This window comes from Tachysurus fulvidraco, chromosome 8 (assembly GCF_022655615.1).
Source record: "Tachysurus fulvidraco isolate hzauxx_2018 chromosome 8, HZAU_PFXX_2.0, whole genome shotgun sequence".
Taxonomy (NCBI): Eukaryota; Metazoa; Chordata; class Actinopteri; order Siluriformes; family Bagridae; genus Tachysurus; species Tachysurus fulvidraco.
The window spans coordinates 13,380,381-13,395,238 of NC_062525.1; the positions used below are offsets into that span (position 1 = coordinate 13,380,381).

Genomic DNA, 14,858 nt, shown 5'->3' on the forward strand with positions numbered 1-14,858 from the left:
CAATCATTATTAGATTCACTTCACCATAACTAATCTAAAAGCGAATGCATGAGATAATAATGATTTAAAACCTTTATTTTTAAAGATCATTTGCATATGTCAAAGAATCAAAGAGCTAAATAAAGATCCATACAGTGCCAGGCAAAGGATAGAGAGGAAGAGAGAGAGAAAGAAGATGCATCTGCTGTTCGTGAGCAGGCCTGAAGCTCTGCACTTCCATCTAAGGGCTGCAAGCTTTGGTTAATTCAAACACATCGTCTCGGTGAAAGGAGGACGGCTTCGAGGTAATAAACCCGACTATTGCCGTAAAGCTTTGGCATTTGTGATGTGTGCTCCATTGACATTTCTGTACGGCTTAAAGCAGGAAGAGACACAGTGTTTTATCTTGACAGAAAAGGACAAGAACTTATTAGCAATGATAATGATTTGTGGCAGGACAATAAATAATAGTTTCAAATAGAAAAAACTCCTGATGTGCAGGATTAATATCAGAATGTTAATTAATCCCCTTTTGCCAAGTAAAATGGAAAAAATGGGCACATCAACTAGAAACTAATCTGTTCTCTGAATACAGACATTATATATATATATATATACACACACACACACACACACACACACACACACACACACACACACACACACACACACACACACACACACACACACTCACTAATAAGCTCCATACTCCTCCCACTGGTTTGTGTAAGTGAACTGATCTCAGGTCAGTATAAGGTCGTGAGCCTTCATGTCAGGGTTAAATAACCCACCTCCCGTGCTCTCTTTTGTCCAAGCTTTGTAAATCCCTAACCCCGGGATACATTACTGGGATTGCTTTATGTAATATCTGCCTGCACTGGGTGATAAAGCCCATAAAGCTCAGCCTGTAATGGAGCGGCTTTGAGTTCAGCCGGAATCCAATCTAAATGCAAAAGCGGCTATTAATCATACGGCCCCCTGTAACCACACACCATGTACCTGTATGTATGGCCACATATTTGAAGACAAAGTTCATGCATCTTTATGCATAACCTAAATATATAGAGCAGTAAACATAACCTGAAAAGGAATAGGATTTACAGGAATTACAGGAAGTGGTCTACGAAGAGCTTCTGTCTTGTTTACGTATTTGGGAGTGATCTAGCATAAAATTCATTATGTGTGGAGATTAATTCTGCTTAATTGAGCTCAGAGTAAAAAAGTGGCCTCGGGTTTTTGCAGATTTCTTCATCTGAAAACCGACTGACCGACTCCACAGTCGTGCACTCACACATACACAAGGGGATTGTATGCCTTTCACTGTGTCCTACTTTACATCAGCACTTTATATGCAACCGCACAAAGCCGTGACGCAGTGTAGATGTTTGTTCGGCATCTGGCAGAACATGTTAAAACTTTTCTGAACAAAAATAAAATAAATACATACATACTGTATATAAATAAAACACTATATAAAACACAATATACTATAACTACTTTTGTATAGAAACGAACAAAACAACGTAGTGTTTCCATTTCCTTTGTCAGGAAAGATAAGCCGAGCCGCACTGCTGAAGTGCAACCCAGTTACCTTAATATTAAAGAGGCTTTGGCGTGTTACCCTGCCACCCCTGACACTCGAGCTGACTGCTCTATTTTCTGCAGCCTCATGCGCTCAGGCTGTAGTACGTTCTACTGAATAAACATTGGCTAAGATAGATAATCTGGAGGGGGGGAGCTTTATCTTCTAAGCTTGGTTAACAACACAATCTCGGGTCTACTTTTATTCTGGCAGTGTGCTGAGGCAGCAGACAGCGAAACCGCACTCGGCAAGAAAACTCAATGACGTGTGAAGGTCAGTGTCTCACTCGCTGTAATCATCCCTCTTTTCTCCACCTGAGACCTGTTGCCCTCAGTACAGTTGCCAGTCACCCAGCCATGTGACCTGCCTTAAGCAGAGATAGCGAGATAAAGTAAGAGTCAGAGGTCTGTGTGTGTGTGTGTGTGTGTGTGTGTGTGTGTGTGTAGGTGTGTGTAGGTGTGTGTGTGTGTATGCGTGCGTGCGTGCGTGCGTGCGTGTATGTGTTTGTTGGAAAAGGGACATATCTTTTTATAGGTACACAATATCTCTCCTATACACACACACACACACACACACACAAACAAACACACACACACACACACACACACACACACACACACACACACACACACACACACACACACACACACACACACACACACACATGCAATTATATATATGACTCTTTTGTCTTTCTGAGAACACTGGAAGAAATCTGCAGTCGAAGGGACAAAAGATTAACTTTTGAGGCCAGAGGTTAGGGTATAGATTATGTGTAAGCCTGATATAGCTGGATAAATACACTTAAAGGGAAAACCTCCACAAATAGAGAAACAGGAATGTGTGTGCATGGGTTAATCAAGGAGGTCTGGATCAGGAAAAGACATGGCCAACTCTGTAAGATAATGTGCTAATGTCTTGTGTTGATTTACGCCACCTAGCACTATCAGTTAATTCTTCTTAATTCCCATCTCTCCCTCCTTTCCAACTCTGCACTGTGGTCATTTAAGGATAGAAAGAATGTACAAAGTGTAGCCCTGTGCCTGGAAGTGTAGTACGCTGTGTGTCTGATACACACACACACACACACACATACACTCATGTCAGTGGACATTGCAACTGACAGACACTAAGGTCCAAAACAGTGCAGAGGCATGTGTCTTATTACATGTGAAAGTATGTGATGTGAAAACATACAAATTACTTCCCAGTATGTTGTTTTCTGCTGAACTATTTGTAATATAGTCATATGGTCTGGTAAGAAAGTGTGATCGAGCCTTTCCGGGGGATGTCACATGACCCCTCTGACAACGCAGGCAAACTGAACTCCTGTCTGTACAGGTTGACTTTAATGAAATGTTTACATCACTTAGGCTGGTAATGATTAATCTAGAACACTGCGTTTACCTGTTAATAACTTTCCTGTAATTAGGTACCGAAGAGAATAAATCCTGATTATAAACTTCCCTGAGTCTCATATACGCTGTATCATCTATTCCAGCTCGTCACTGGAGTAGTCTCCATGTTTATCCCTTTAGTTCATCTTCATGTCAAAAAGTATGTCTATAAAGTCTGCCTACAGTCTTTGGAATGTCTTCAGGGCAGGTAGGTGACATTTTTGAAATACAAACATACAGCACTTGATCAATGGCTCTACAACAGTCTAGAGAAAGGACACTGGAATATACTGTATATGTACATCACGTATATAATGTTGATGTGAACAGGACCTTTATGGGCCAAATTTATACACAAAGACTTCTGTCCTAAAGATATTTATACACAAAGACTTCTGTCCCACTGTGGAAAACTTCTCTCACTGCTACCATGTGCTGACACTGGAGACTCCTTTCATAAATCTTAAGTAAATGTCTCTTTACTGAAAACTTGTAGCTGAATAAACTGAAAAATAGCTGCAATTTTAAAAATCTGTTTATTGTTAGACTTTGATTATGTGGACTGTTGACTGTACAAGTAAGAGTTATTACCCTGGAAACGGTGATAAATAATAAAAATATTTGTGCTGTTATGAAAGAATTATCTGTATTTTCTAGCCAATTCAGCAGGACTATTAACTTGTCAGCTACAGTACCTCAAACGTATATTGACATTTGTGTCATTGAGGTGATTATATTTATATAATCTATATAATTTATATCTATATATAAATATATCTATCTATTTATATTTATATATATATCTATATATCTATCTATTTATATTTATACTACATGACCTAAGCTGTCTATGAGAGCGTGATACAAACTGAGTAAATGTGAAATTCATGCAAGTTTGTCAGCAATCTTCTGGAAAATCTTTTGTGTCAAATTCTGGTGTCAATCAAATGGCCTCTTCTCCATGTTAAAGGAGACATTTCTAGGCCATGTTTACTGACAAAAAGATTTTGAATCAGATTATTGCTTGCATCATTAGGAGTGTTTAAACACATCCAGGACACATAATTAGATGTTTGATTGTTGGTTCTTTTTGTTTTTACCTTGAATGAGTTTTAAGAGAGAGGAAAGACACATAATACAGGTACAAAAAAAATCTAATTTGCACAAGCGCTGACAGAATTTAACGTCTTTAACGTGTTTTATAAAGGGTAGGTTGTTGTCAATTTCCAAAAAAGTTCGGTTTTCTGAGTCACTGGCTAATTAAAATGCAGTTAATGTGCTGGGTTACGGAACTGGGCAGTTGCCAGCATTTCCAATATTACTCGTTAGTCAATTTTAAGTTACGCTTTTAAGTTACCTGGTACGCAATTAGTGGTGACGTTAGCCGTCTGTCTTTTGTAACACTAAGGGAGACATTAAGCTTTGAGTGACTCCATGCTTCATTTATGTGCCTCCTCTCCTTTTAAACTGTTTGTCTAAAAGCCTGGAGATAAATTCCAAAAATAGAGAAGAGTGGCAACAGAAGGAGTGAGTCATCTATATCTGCTCTACTGTTCCCTGGCCTCGTGGTAATCTTAATGCAATCACAACACTGAATATAACAGTGATGATAATCAAATAACACTCATTAAACCAGACACAAAACACACAAAGGTGTTCTTTTAAATGCTGGATGTTGTTCTTGTTATCTGAACTTTCTATAATAAAGGTACAGTTAAAAAAAAGAAAAGAAGAAAAGCTGGATTCGTTGATTTGTTGTAATTTAATCGATGTTAGATGCAATTTTACTGAACTCCTGATCATAATAAAAAATACTAGGTGATGGTGGCAGAACTGGACAAGATCGAGAGGATCATAGACAATGGAAATGTCCTCTCTCCAAGTCTTACCGGCCAAACAGCGGCGCTTTGCTGTAATAAAGGAAAAAAAATCAGAGAAGTCATTCTTGTCTCCTGAACTGATGGACACGATGGACCACATTGATACTGTATGCTTAATTACTACACTGCAAATTGCACAAATTTGTACATTGAGTCACTGCACATCCACTTTATAGACTTATGACATTACTGTACTTAAAAAACAAAACACTACCACAGCTGCTCAACTCTCAGAGGTCTCCTGTCTAATATCCAGTTTTTAAACCTGCAGATTTTTCTGATTGTTAACCCGTAGAGAAATGTTAGTCTATAGTTATTGTGGAGAGCAATTTCTATATGTATTTTTGTGGTATATTGTGAATATACAGTATTGCAAACTAATTAATAAACTACTCTCTGCTCTACTCATATTGTTCTCTCTATAGACTGTTTGTTCTGAAAAGACCTGTACAAGATTATCCATTGGTTCTGTTATGAAACACTCTTGCATTCTTGGTATGACGTGTCCATTGCTTAACTCCGCCTGCAGCACATACAGCACAGTGCATATGAACAAGAAAAGCAAAGGAAGGCGAGGTGAGACAAGTGCCGGCTTTGTATAGGCACGAGTTCCCTGCTACGAATGCTGCGGCAATTTCCTCAGCTGCTTATAAGTAATGCATCATGGTGGATGGATCCTGGCATAAATGATTGTTGTGATCAGGAATAGGGTTTCAATGGGGATCTAAAACTTCCATGTCATCAGGAGCAAGTTCTGCTTAATTGGTGACACATATGCAGTAAATGTTTATAGAGTTAAACTTGCAATGGCTTCAGTCAGATTTTTTACAGACAAAACATGTCTAATGAACACAGCAATAACTCAACAACAAAATCTTAAACATAACAAATATTTTAGGAACATTGTTAATCATAAAACACAGGAGAATGAATTAAAAATGGAAAAGGCAGGACATCACATGCTTGTGGAATTGCATCATTGTTACGCCCCCTGCGTCTAGGGGAAAACAAAACCTCCAAGAGGGCATGACAAGGGAACAGAGTTTAGGTAGTGGAATCAATCCCAATTTCAAATCGCTCCGGTCTGTAATCAAACATGTTCACCGAACTGATTAAGGGATAGGTTTAAATTTATTGAAAATAAATGTGACAAGTGAATAGAAGAATCTCTTCGGGGTGTCCAAAGGCAAAAAAATAACAAAAAAAACAAGCCTCGAAATCAATAGGAGGAAGGGGTTAAATAACCTAAGGGAACATGAAATAAAATACATTGAACTTCCCTAACTCCCTAACCAAAAACAAAGTACAAACCAGGATAACAAAATAAACAGGCTGAACACCCCTACGCTACACGTGCTTGAGAAGTCACTTTAAGAACAAAGGAACATAATTAACAGGTTGTTCAATAGGCACATTTTCATTACAAGATGGCAAGGTTGACCATCGTCCGGAGGAGGGATCCCGGAACTCTCTTCCCAAACACGACCGAAACAAAAATGAGCTGTTGAACGCCGGAAGCGCCCTTATAAAGACCACACCTCTTCTGAACCACCAATCGAGAGAAGGGAAACCATCACTGGACAACCTATTAGAACAGAACAGAAAAAAAAGAGAAAAGAAAACAAACACATACCAAATACAAGAACGTAGGTCGTAACAATCATTTTATTGTTATCTTAATAGTCTAGCAAAAATATTTTAAGGCATTTTACAATACATTTTAGGCCTTTAGAACACGCCCTTATACAGAACGACTTTCATTTTATCTCATTTTATATAACTGAGCAATTGAGGGCCATGCTTAAGGGCTCACTGGCAGCTTGTTGGATGTATATATACATATATATATATACATATACTGTAATATATATAACCAGAAGGCAGAACAACTAAAACTTGATGCCAATGGTGTAAATGGGGATGCCACTGAGACCTAAAATATACCCAGTTTCAAAGGTGTATAAACCAAAAATGCTAACGCAACCTTAAAGACAAAAAGCAGAAAGAGTAGGTTAATACTGCAGAAAGGTTAGTTTGTCACTATAATAACTTATGTAACTAGTTTATGTAACCACATGGTTACATAGTGGTTAAGGTTGGACGGTTGCGAACACGTCCAACAAGCTGCCAGTGGGCCCTTGAGCATATATATATATATATAATTTTACATATAGACATATTAGCTTTTCTCCAAAGATACAATATACAAATATGGGAAAAATATATTGCTGTCATACTTTGTCTCCTTAGAGTGAAGCATTACTGCATATCAAAACAAACTTATTCTGCCTGATCATCCTGCAATCAAACATTACTATCATAGGAGTGGTCTCTTCCAGGATGCCCATCATGCACAACAAATAATTTGATGAGTATGACAATGGTGTAAATCATATACTATTATATTTGCAATCACCAAACCCACCTAAATGAACACCTGTGAGAGATTTTGGATGGACTTGTAAGAAAATACTATTTCATCATTAAAACATCAAACATGGAAAAACTTTCACTTTGGGAAAAATGGTGTTCATGCTTCCATTATAGTTCCAGAGTCTACACTGGTGTTGGAGGTGAATGGTGGTAGTGGTGTCACTATTATTGTTCTTTCCCTTTATCAACTGTTTCCCTAGTGAATGACATGGGTTTGTTGCTAAGGGAACAGGTATGGCTTGGTTGCTAGCAAAGCACATTCAAGAGTATGGAAATGTCACTCTGAGATGACAGATTTGGACTCTCCTGTCACTGGAGTGCTTAAGGTCCTTTCCAGAAGTTGTCCTTTTGTACCAGGCTTGGAGCTTCAACAAGACGCTCTGATTCAGACAGTGGCTGCAGTAGCTGGTATTGTCTCAAAAAGCTGAGGAGAGCGAGCTCTGGTGTCCCAGCTCTCTGACAGCTGAGCTGCATGCTCTTTGTGTCTCAGGCCTGGAGTGTACACAATGTACTGATGCACAATTTTCCTGGCCTGTGTTCAGCCACCAGAGCTTGTTTGCTGCAGTCGACTAGGGCAACATGACTTTGTGCCTTTCCTCCCACTCAGGGTTTATACCAATGTATCTAGGATTGTAATTACAATCGTCTGCAAGCCTCATTCGAAGTCTTAGCACCTTTACCGACTAGGTGTTTCACTGTTCCACCTGCTCTGTCAGTAGACTTCATTCAAAGGAGACTGACAACATTAGGAGCAGCTTTACTGAGCCGCAATCATCCACTGCGTCCTTGGCAAAGAGGACATTTCCCTCACACTGCAGCATATTTCACTATGAGTAATAGTTTGTAGGTATTTCTTGGGCTAATGACATGCCTAAATTATTATTTATAGCACAAAATAAAACAAATGTACATAGCATCTATAAAGCTCTCACAGCTACATCAGATTCAAATAAATCATAACTGTCTGACCTGCTACTTTCTTTTGGCTTTCTAATCTGGGAAAATGTGTTCATGAGTAACTCACACTTCAGAGCTGCACCGTAATTGTAGCTGCCTCCTGCAGCCTCCCTCTGGGCCAGAAGAGGATTGTGGGCCATGAGAGATTGTGACTACAGACCACCGGGGGAAATCAGGGTTTAACAGGATTTGCAACACTATAAATAAGTAAATAATTCTGATCCAGCAGGTAGTGTAGTGGAACAAATGATAGCTTAGGTATAAAGATTGTCTCCCTGTAGCAGGTAGCATTGTTTAAACAGTTCAGTCAGGCTTGGACTAGTCACACAAGGGGAAGCTAGCATCCTTCAACAAGCACAAACAATGTAACACTTAGCACTGTTTAAGTGTTAGGTATTAGATAGGTGAAATTTTAGAATTGTAAAATCACAATTATTTTTTTTATTATTTTGACCTTTACCTTTACACCTTTGTCATGTCGGTGTACATCCAGAGAGAGGTGTTAAGCTCAATAATCTATTTGGCTATAAATATTGTGCCCATAACTCTTTCACTTGAGAAACATGGCCATTAAAAGTTGCTGAGGTAAAGAAAAGGATGTTCTGCGACACTGTTCCAAATTTAGCCTCCTGCTCCTTCCAGCTCAGCTCTTGCGCTAGATCTGTACGTGTAGCATTTTTAACACTCCACTGCGACACACAACCAAAAACAGTTCTAGAGGCAATTAGGAAAAGCTGCTGAATAAAACGTTGAAGGAGAAGGACAGATACTTCTGGAAAGTTAACCTGAGAAGATCAAAATAGCAAGATGAGCTCATTGTAAAAGTGTCAGTGCTATAATGATAGAAATGTCAATCAATCCATGGAATATCAGAGCAGCGGTCGATTTGATTTAAGCTGAGATCAGATCATCTGGTACTTGAGATTGGAATTTTGACTATCGATATTTCAAGTCAATAAGTCAAGATATTATCTGAGTAAAAATGTTGATATTATTCTATAGTAATAATGTGGCATGAGTAACATTTTTGTCTTGTGCTCAAATGATTGTGACAAGATACTCTTGTATGTCTAGCTGAAATCATAAAGGGATCATATTTATGCCTTTTCATTTAAACAGTACATGTCTGTATATGTATGTGTTTAATAATTCATATACAGTAAATACATACATAGATCTAGACACACTACTATATATTTTTACTATACTTTAATTATTTAAAGTGTTAAATATTTGCTTTCTAGACAACCATTAAAAACCATTTTTAAGTTTTTTTATAGATATATTTTACTGTATATATTATTTTTTATATATATATATTTTATATATTTTAATATATTTTACCTGTTACCTACAGTATACTAAAGAATATCTATACATTTATTTGTCTATCTTCTGAGCTGGATTCAGATTCTATCCAAGTAACATTAAGAACAAGACAGGAATACACCTTGGATAGGACACACACACACACACACACACACACACACACACACACACACACACACACACACACACACACACACACACACACACACACACACGTAATCCAGAGCATCCAATCCACCTACTGGCATATTTTCAGGTGGTCGCGGGAAACCAGAGAAGCAAACATGAACACACAGCGAACACACAAAACTCAGCACATACAGAGCTATTAAAATGTGGCAGCTTATAGAATCATATCCTACCATGTACCAACAAAACAATGATTTAATGCGGAATTTGTTGTCTGATCCTTCAAATCCAGATCTATTACATGACTGACGATCTCTGTATTTTATAGCGTAGTGTTATCCACATGATTTAGTGACATGTTAGCATGCTAACTTGATCCTGAGAGAGTAAAAGGCTTTCGTCATTAAGTTGTCCCATATTACATGAGTTCACCCATTTTTGTAGAACTTGGGATAAGTTAAGTCATGATTGGTGTCAGATGTTTACTTCAGTTTTGTACTGGACATATACTAATTAAGCATAGAAATGGACAGAATTATTTTGTAAAGCTGAATGAACCTAACTTACCTTTCAGTTTTTTACATTCTGTTAAAATATCTTTACATTTTATTCGGCATACACAGATAAGGAAATCTTTCAGCTGAGACAAAATGTCTTTGTTTCGGTGAGTGAGAGCTATTAAAGCCCCACAGTGTAAATGTAGATGACTCCTTAGTAAAAGTAATTAAGATAATTTTCTTATCACATTACCTTCATCACCTCATCACAGGCCACAAGAAGCAAAAAAAAAAGAAACTGTCTGTTGTGTGTGATTATATTGTCATAGAGTTTTATCCCAAGCTAAACTGGCTGACCATGTTTACTTTAGCCTTGCTTTAGCCCAGAGCACCATTTGCATAATATTTGGATAATGGGAGTTAATATTTAGTCAAAATTGTCCTTTACAGCTGCTAGAAAAGGGGCAGTAGAGATGTAGAGCACTCCACTGCTGTCTCTCTGCTCTGAGCCTTATAGGAGGGTGTGTGTGTGTGTGTGTGTGTGTGTGTGTGTGTGTGTGTGTGTGTGTGTGTGTGTGTGTGTGTGTGTGTGTGTGTGTGAGAGAGAGAGAGAGAGAGAGAGAGAGAGAGAGAGAGAGACAAACAGACAGACAGACAGACAGACAGACAGACAGACAGACAGACAGACAGACAGACAGACAGACAGACAGACAGGGAGTGTGTGTGTGTGTGTGTGTGTGTGTGTGTGTGTGTGTGTGTGTGTGTGTGTGTGTGTGTGTGTGTGTGTGTGTGTGTGAGAGAGAGAGAGAGAGAGAGAGAGAGAGAGAGAGAGTGAGAGAGAGAGAGAGAGAGAGAGAGAGAGAGAGAGAGAGAGAGAGAGAGAGAGAGAGAGAGAGAGAGAGAACAGCATGCTATCACAGGGAACTGTGTTGGAGTTTGTACTTGTTCACAGTCCAGCCACCGAGTCAAACCACAGACCATAAGTTAATAAACATAAAAGAGCAGGTTACTATTTTCACTTCCACCAGCATTTGGCTTTGTACATAACCTGAATAAAATAAAATATGTAGTGGCACTAAACTTTGAATCTGCCCTTTCCAAATGCTTCACTGCCATTTGTGATATGTAATATTTTTTAAGTAATGCCACAAAATGATTTACTTTATTTATTTGACTAATGAGTACTAAATATATGTTTCCTACAGAGGAAATTCATTCACCTATCCAATCATGGTGCAGGATATACACATATAAATGTATAGGTATTGTGTGGATTCCAATTCATTATAAAGCATCACACACACACACACACACACACACACACACACACACACACACACACACACACACACACACACACACACACACACACACACACACACACACACACACACACACACACACACACTCAGGATCAAGCAGAGGAACTTCTGAGCTCCTCATAGTGCCCTCTCAATAGAGTGAATAAACATAAAAATTGTTACGATTTTGACATTTCGTCTGTATGTATGAAGTTTGCAAAACGAGAGATCTGGCAACACTTTGAACATGTGAATGGTTCTATTACAGCTGATCAGGGGTCATAATTTTCCCACAATGCACCAGTGAGCTTGTGGTGATTATGGCTTTTGCAAGTCAGACCTAATCAGCCCTGTCCATCTAAATATATCCTGTATGGATTGTGAAATTGGTGAAAGGTCAAAATGGTGGTATGTTTAGTACTTTTTTTTTGTGGAACAGCTTTAATGTGCATTACACAAAGAGCAAACTGATCGATCAAATGCAATAATTGCTATGATTACTAATGCGATCATGAAATCTGCTCCCGAGAGAAGGCATCGGTCCACTTGGGCCTGCTCTATTTTTGACCGTGGCGAAAAGTGTGAGTGATGTGCCTGAAATAAACACACACACACACACACACACACACACACACACACACACACACACACACACACACACACACACACACACACACTCTCTCTCTCTCTCTCTCTCTCTCTCTCTCTCTCTCTCTCTCTCTCTCTCTCTCTCTCTCTCTCTCTCTCCCGCCCCTCTTCTCTCTTTCATTTCTTTTTCGATGTCAAGCTAATAAAGCTTGAAAATAAGTTTGCAGATTCACTACAGAGAACACCAGCTCCACCTACTGGTAAAACATTATCTACAGTATAGCAATAACAACAAGAACAACAAGAACAACAACAATAATAATAATAATAATAATAATAATAATAATAATAATAATAATAATAATGCTTTTTATGATTGATCCCATTCCAAATGTTAAAACCTTTTCTCTTGCTGAGTAAAATTGAATGTGTTTGCTGTTTGAAAGCTTATTCAGTTTAAACATTCAAAAAAAAGACTATTATTATTATTTCAAGAATCATTACTATTATTTATTAAATATTAGTCATGTATTGTTGGTTTATAGAAATATTATTGCCACTTGTGCAATGCTGACACCTAGTGGTCCATCCACACTGAGGGTTCATCTGTTTGTTAAATAATAATAATAATAATAATAATAATAATAATAATAATAATAATAATAATAATAATAATAATAATAATAATAATAATAAAACATAACATAATATATAGACATTGATACAACCCCTAAATGCAACTGCAATAATTAGGTTTGATTTTAAATTACATTAAAGTTGTATATCTTCTCATGAAATGATCTATCAGCCCAAGAAGATGTAAATCCAAAGCCTCAAAGAGTCAGTTCACATTATTTAAAGATGGTGGTTTCTATAATGTTCCAACATTATTAACAAGAAAATCCTAGCAGGCAGTGAAAAAAAAAGTTTTACCACAAAACCCCAAGTGTACAGGATGTTGAGGATCAGGACGGCACCATGCTAACAGCTTCAATGATAAAACATTAATGGTTCAGCTGATGGTTAACGGAAATCTTTAGAAATGTTTGGCTTTACACACAGTAGTAAAACTCAATGATAATAGCATTCACTCTGTGAATTAATATTTCATTTGACTACTGCTTCAGCAGAAAAAATGTTCAGGCATCTCTTTTATCGTTATAGCAAGAGTCAAAAATCATAAACCTATTGTTAGATTAAGACTGGCCATGCCTTCCAGGCTCAACCAATCAGTGTTCAGATGAGGACTAGCTGATACACAGTACCAGAGATATGCACAGAGTGGTTAGTATTTTTGTTAGGACTGTTTGTCAGTCCGTCAGTGAGCCTCTTATGGACCATGCATACCAACAAACCCACTATCTGTACTGCATTGCGAAAAAGACATCTAGAAGGTTTTAGTGTTCTCAGAAAGCTAAGAAAACTCAGTCCTTGATGTGCACGCATCGAAATTCTTTTAACAATGTACAGAACATTACACAATTCATTATTTTTAGTTATGGATATTAGTTTTCAGAAATTGTACTTTTTATTCTAGACTATTATGTTCCTGTTGGCTTACTGAGAACTTCATCACTCATGAAGTAGAGCACTAATTTATCTACCTGTTGAAGATTTACAGGCATTATTTCCTCCAACAACTCAATGTTCTAGTTGAGATGATGTATTTTCCCCCCTTGTGTCCTTTCCTACAACTGGATCATCAAAAAAAAACATGGCTGATTTTTTAATAGAGCACAGCAAAGCAACCCTTGACGATCCTATGTTAATATGTTGTAATAAATATGTATGGTCATTTTAATATTACACAGAATTGTCTGGCTCATATATACATACACATACACACATGCTTTATCATATGTGAAAGAAAGACATGGCTGCTCTGGGCTCTGGGTGTCCTCTGATGTCTGTGTGGCCTAAATGGGAGGAACAGAAATTGGTGGACAGGAACTGCCAAGCTTAATCCTTAGAACAAGGTTTACATAACCTTACATGCACTCGGCAGATCACAAGAGAAGTACTTCTGGCTTCCATAAAGCAGAGCTGGCAAGGTACACAGACAGCCGTAAATTTAATTTTATGATGCCAGCAGGATTTGTTGGTATAATGAATCATTTTAGCTTAACGATATTGGAGAGTTTCAAGTAGAATAGGAAGCAAGCATGTTGAATTTAGTTGGATGGTGGTATTCCCCAGTCCGTTTAACTCTACAGCATTGTACTGACCCAGTCGTCCTCGCTTTTCCAGTTACTTACTAGAAATTACAAGGTCTATTATTCCTAATGTCAATACAGCATGCGATAGAAAGGCAATCCTTGCATCATTCTTTATTCCTAGAATTCATTATCTAAAAGAATGAAGCTCTCGCTTTGTTTTCCCTTTCCTGACACTCCTTGATGTAAGTTCACAGATTTAAGGTCACAGATTTGCTTTGCACCGCCTGCAGTAGCTGTCCTTTGAAGCCCACCCTTGAAAACTATACAGAAACCAGCTGGTGGGATGTTCGATCTCCCAAATGTTCAAACCTCATATCCAAACATGCTTCATTTTCCAACTCCCCCCTGCTTAAGCCTCCGCAGCATGACCATCCAGTTGGGATGTATGTGTGGAAATCTGGTGGAATTACGCAAGGGGCCCCAGCTGGGACTAACGTTGTTTTAGAAAGCAGCAAATGATGCTCAAAATATCATGATAGACAAAAAAAACGCAACCAAGTCTAGTGGTCAATATTGAGTAATTCCTCTACACGTATGTACACTACATGTATTCAAGGTATGGATACATTC

General features: G+C 38.0%; 1 long non-coding RNA gene across 1 annotated transcript; it reads right to left on the bottom strand.

Annotated features, from left to right (window-relative positions):
* Positions 1-4,701: 4,701 nt before the first annotated feature.
* On the bottom strand, positions 4,702-10,689 carry LOC125145287. Its single transcript, XR_007143630.1, has 2 exons — positions 10,437-10,689; positions 4,702-6,423 (listed from the first exon to the last, which is right to left on the bottom strand). It is a non-coding gene; the product is annotated as an uncharacterized LOC125145287 (long non-coding RNA).
* Between the last annotated feature and the right edge of the window lie 4,169 nt (positions 10,690-14,858).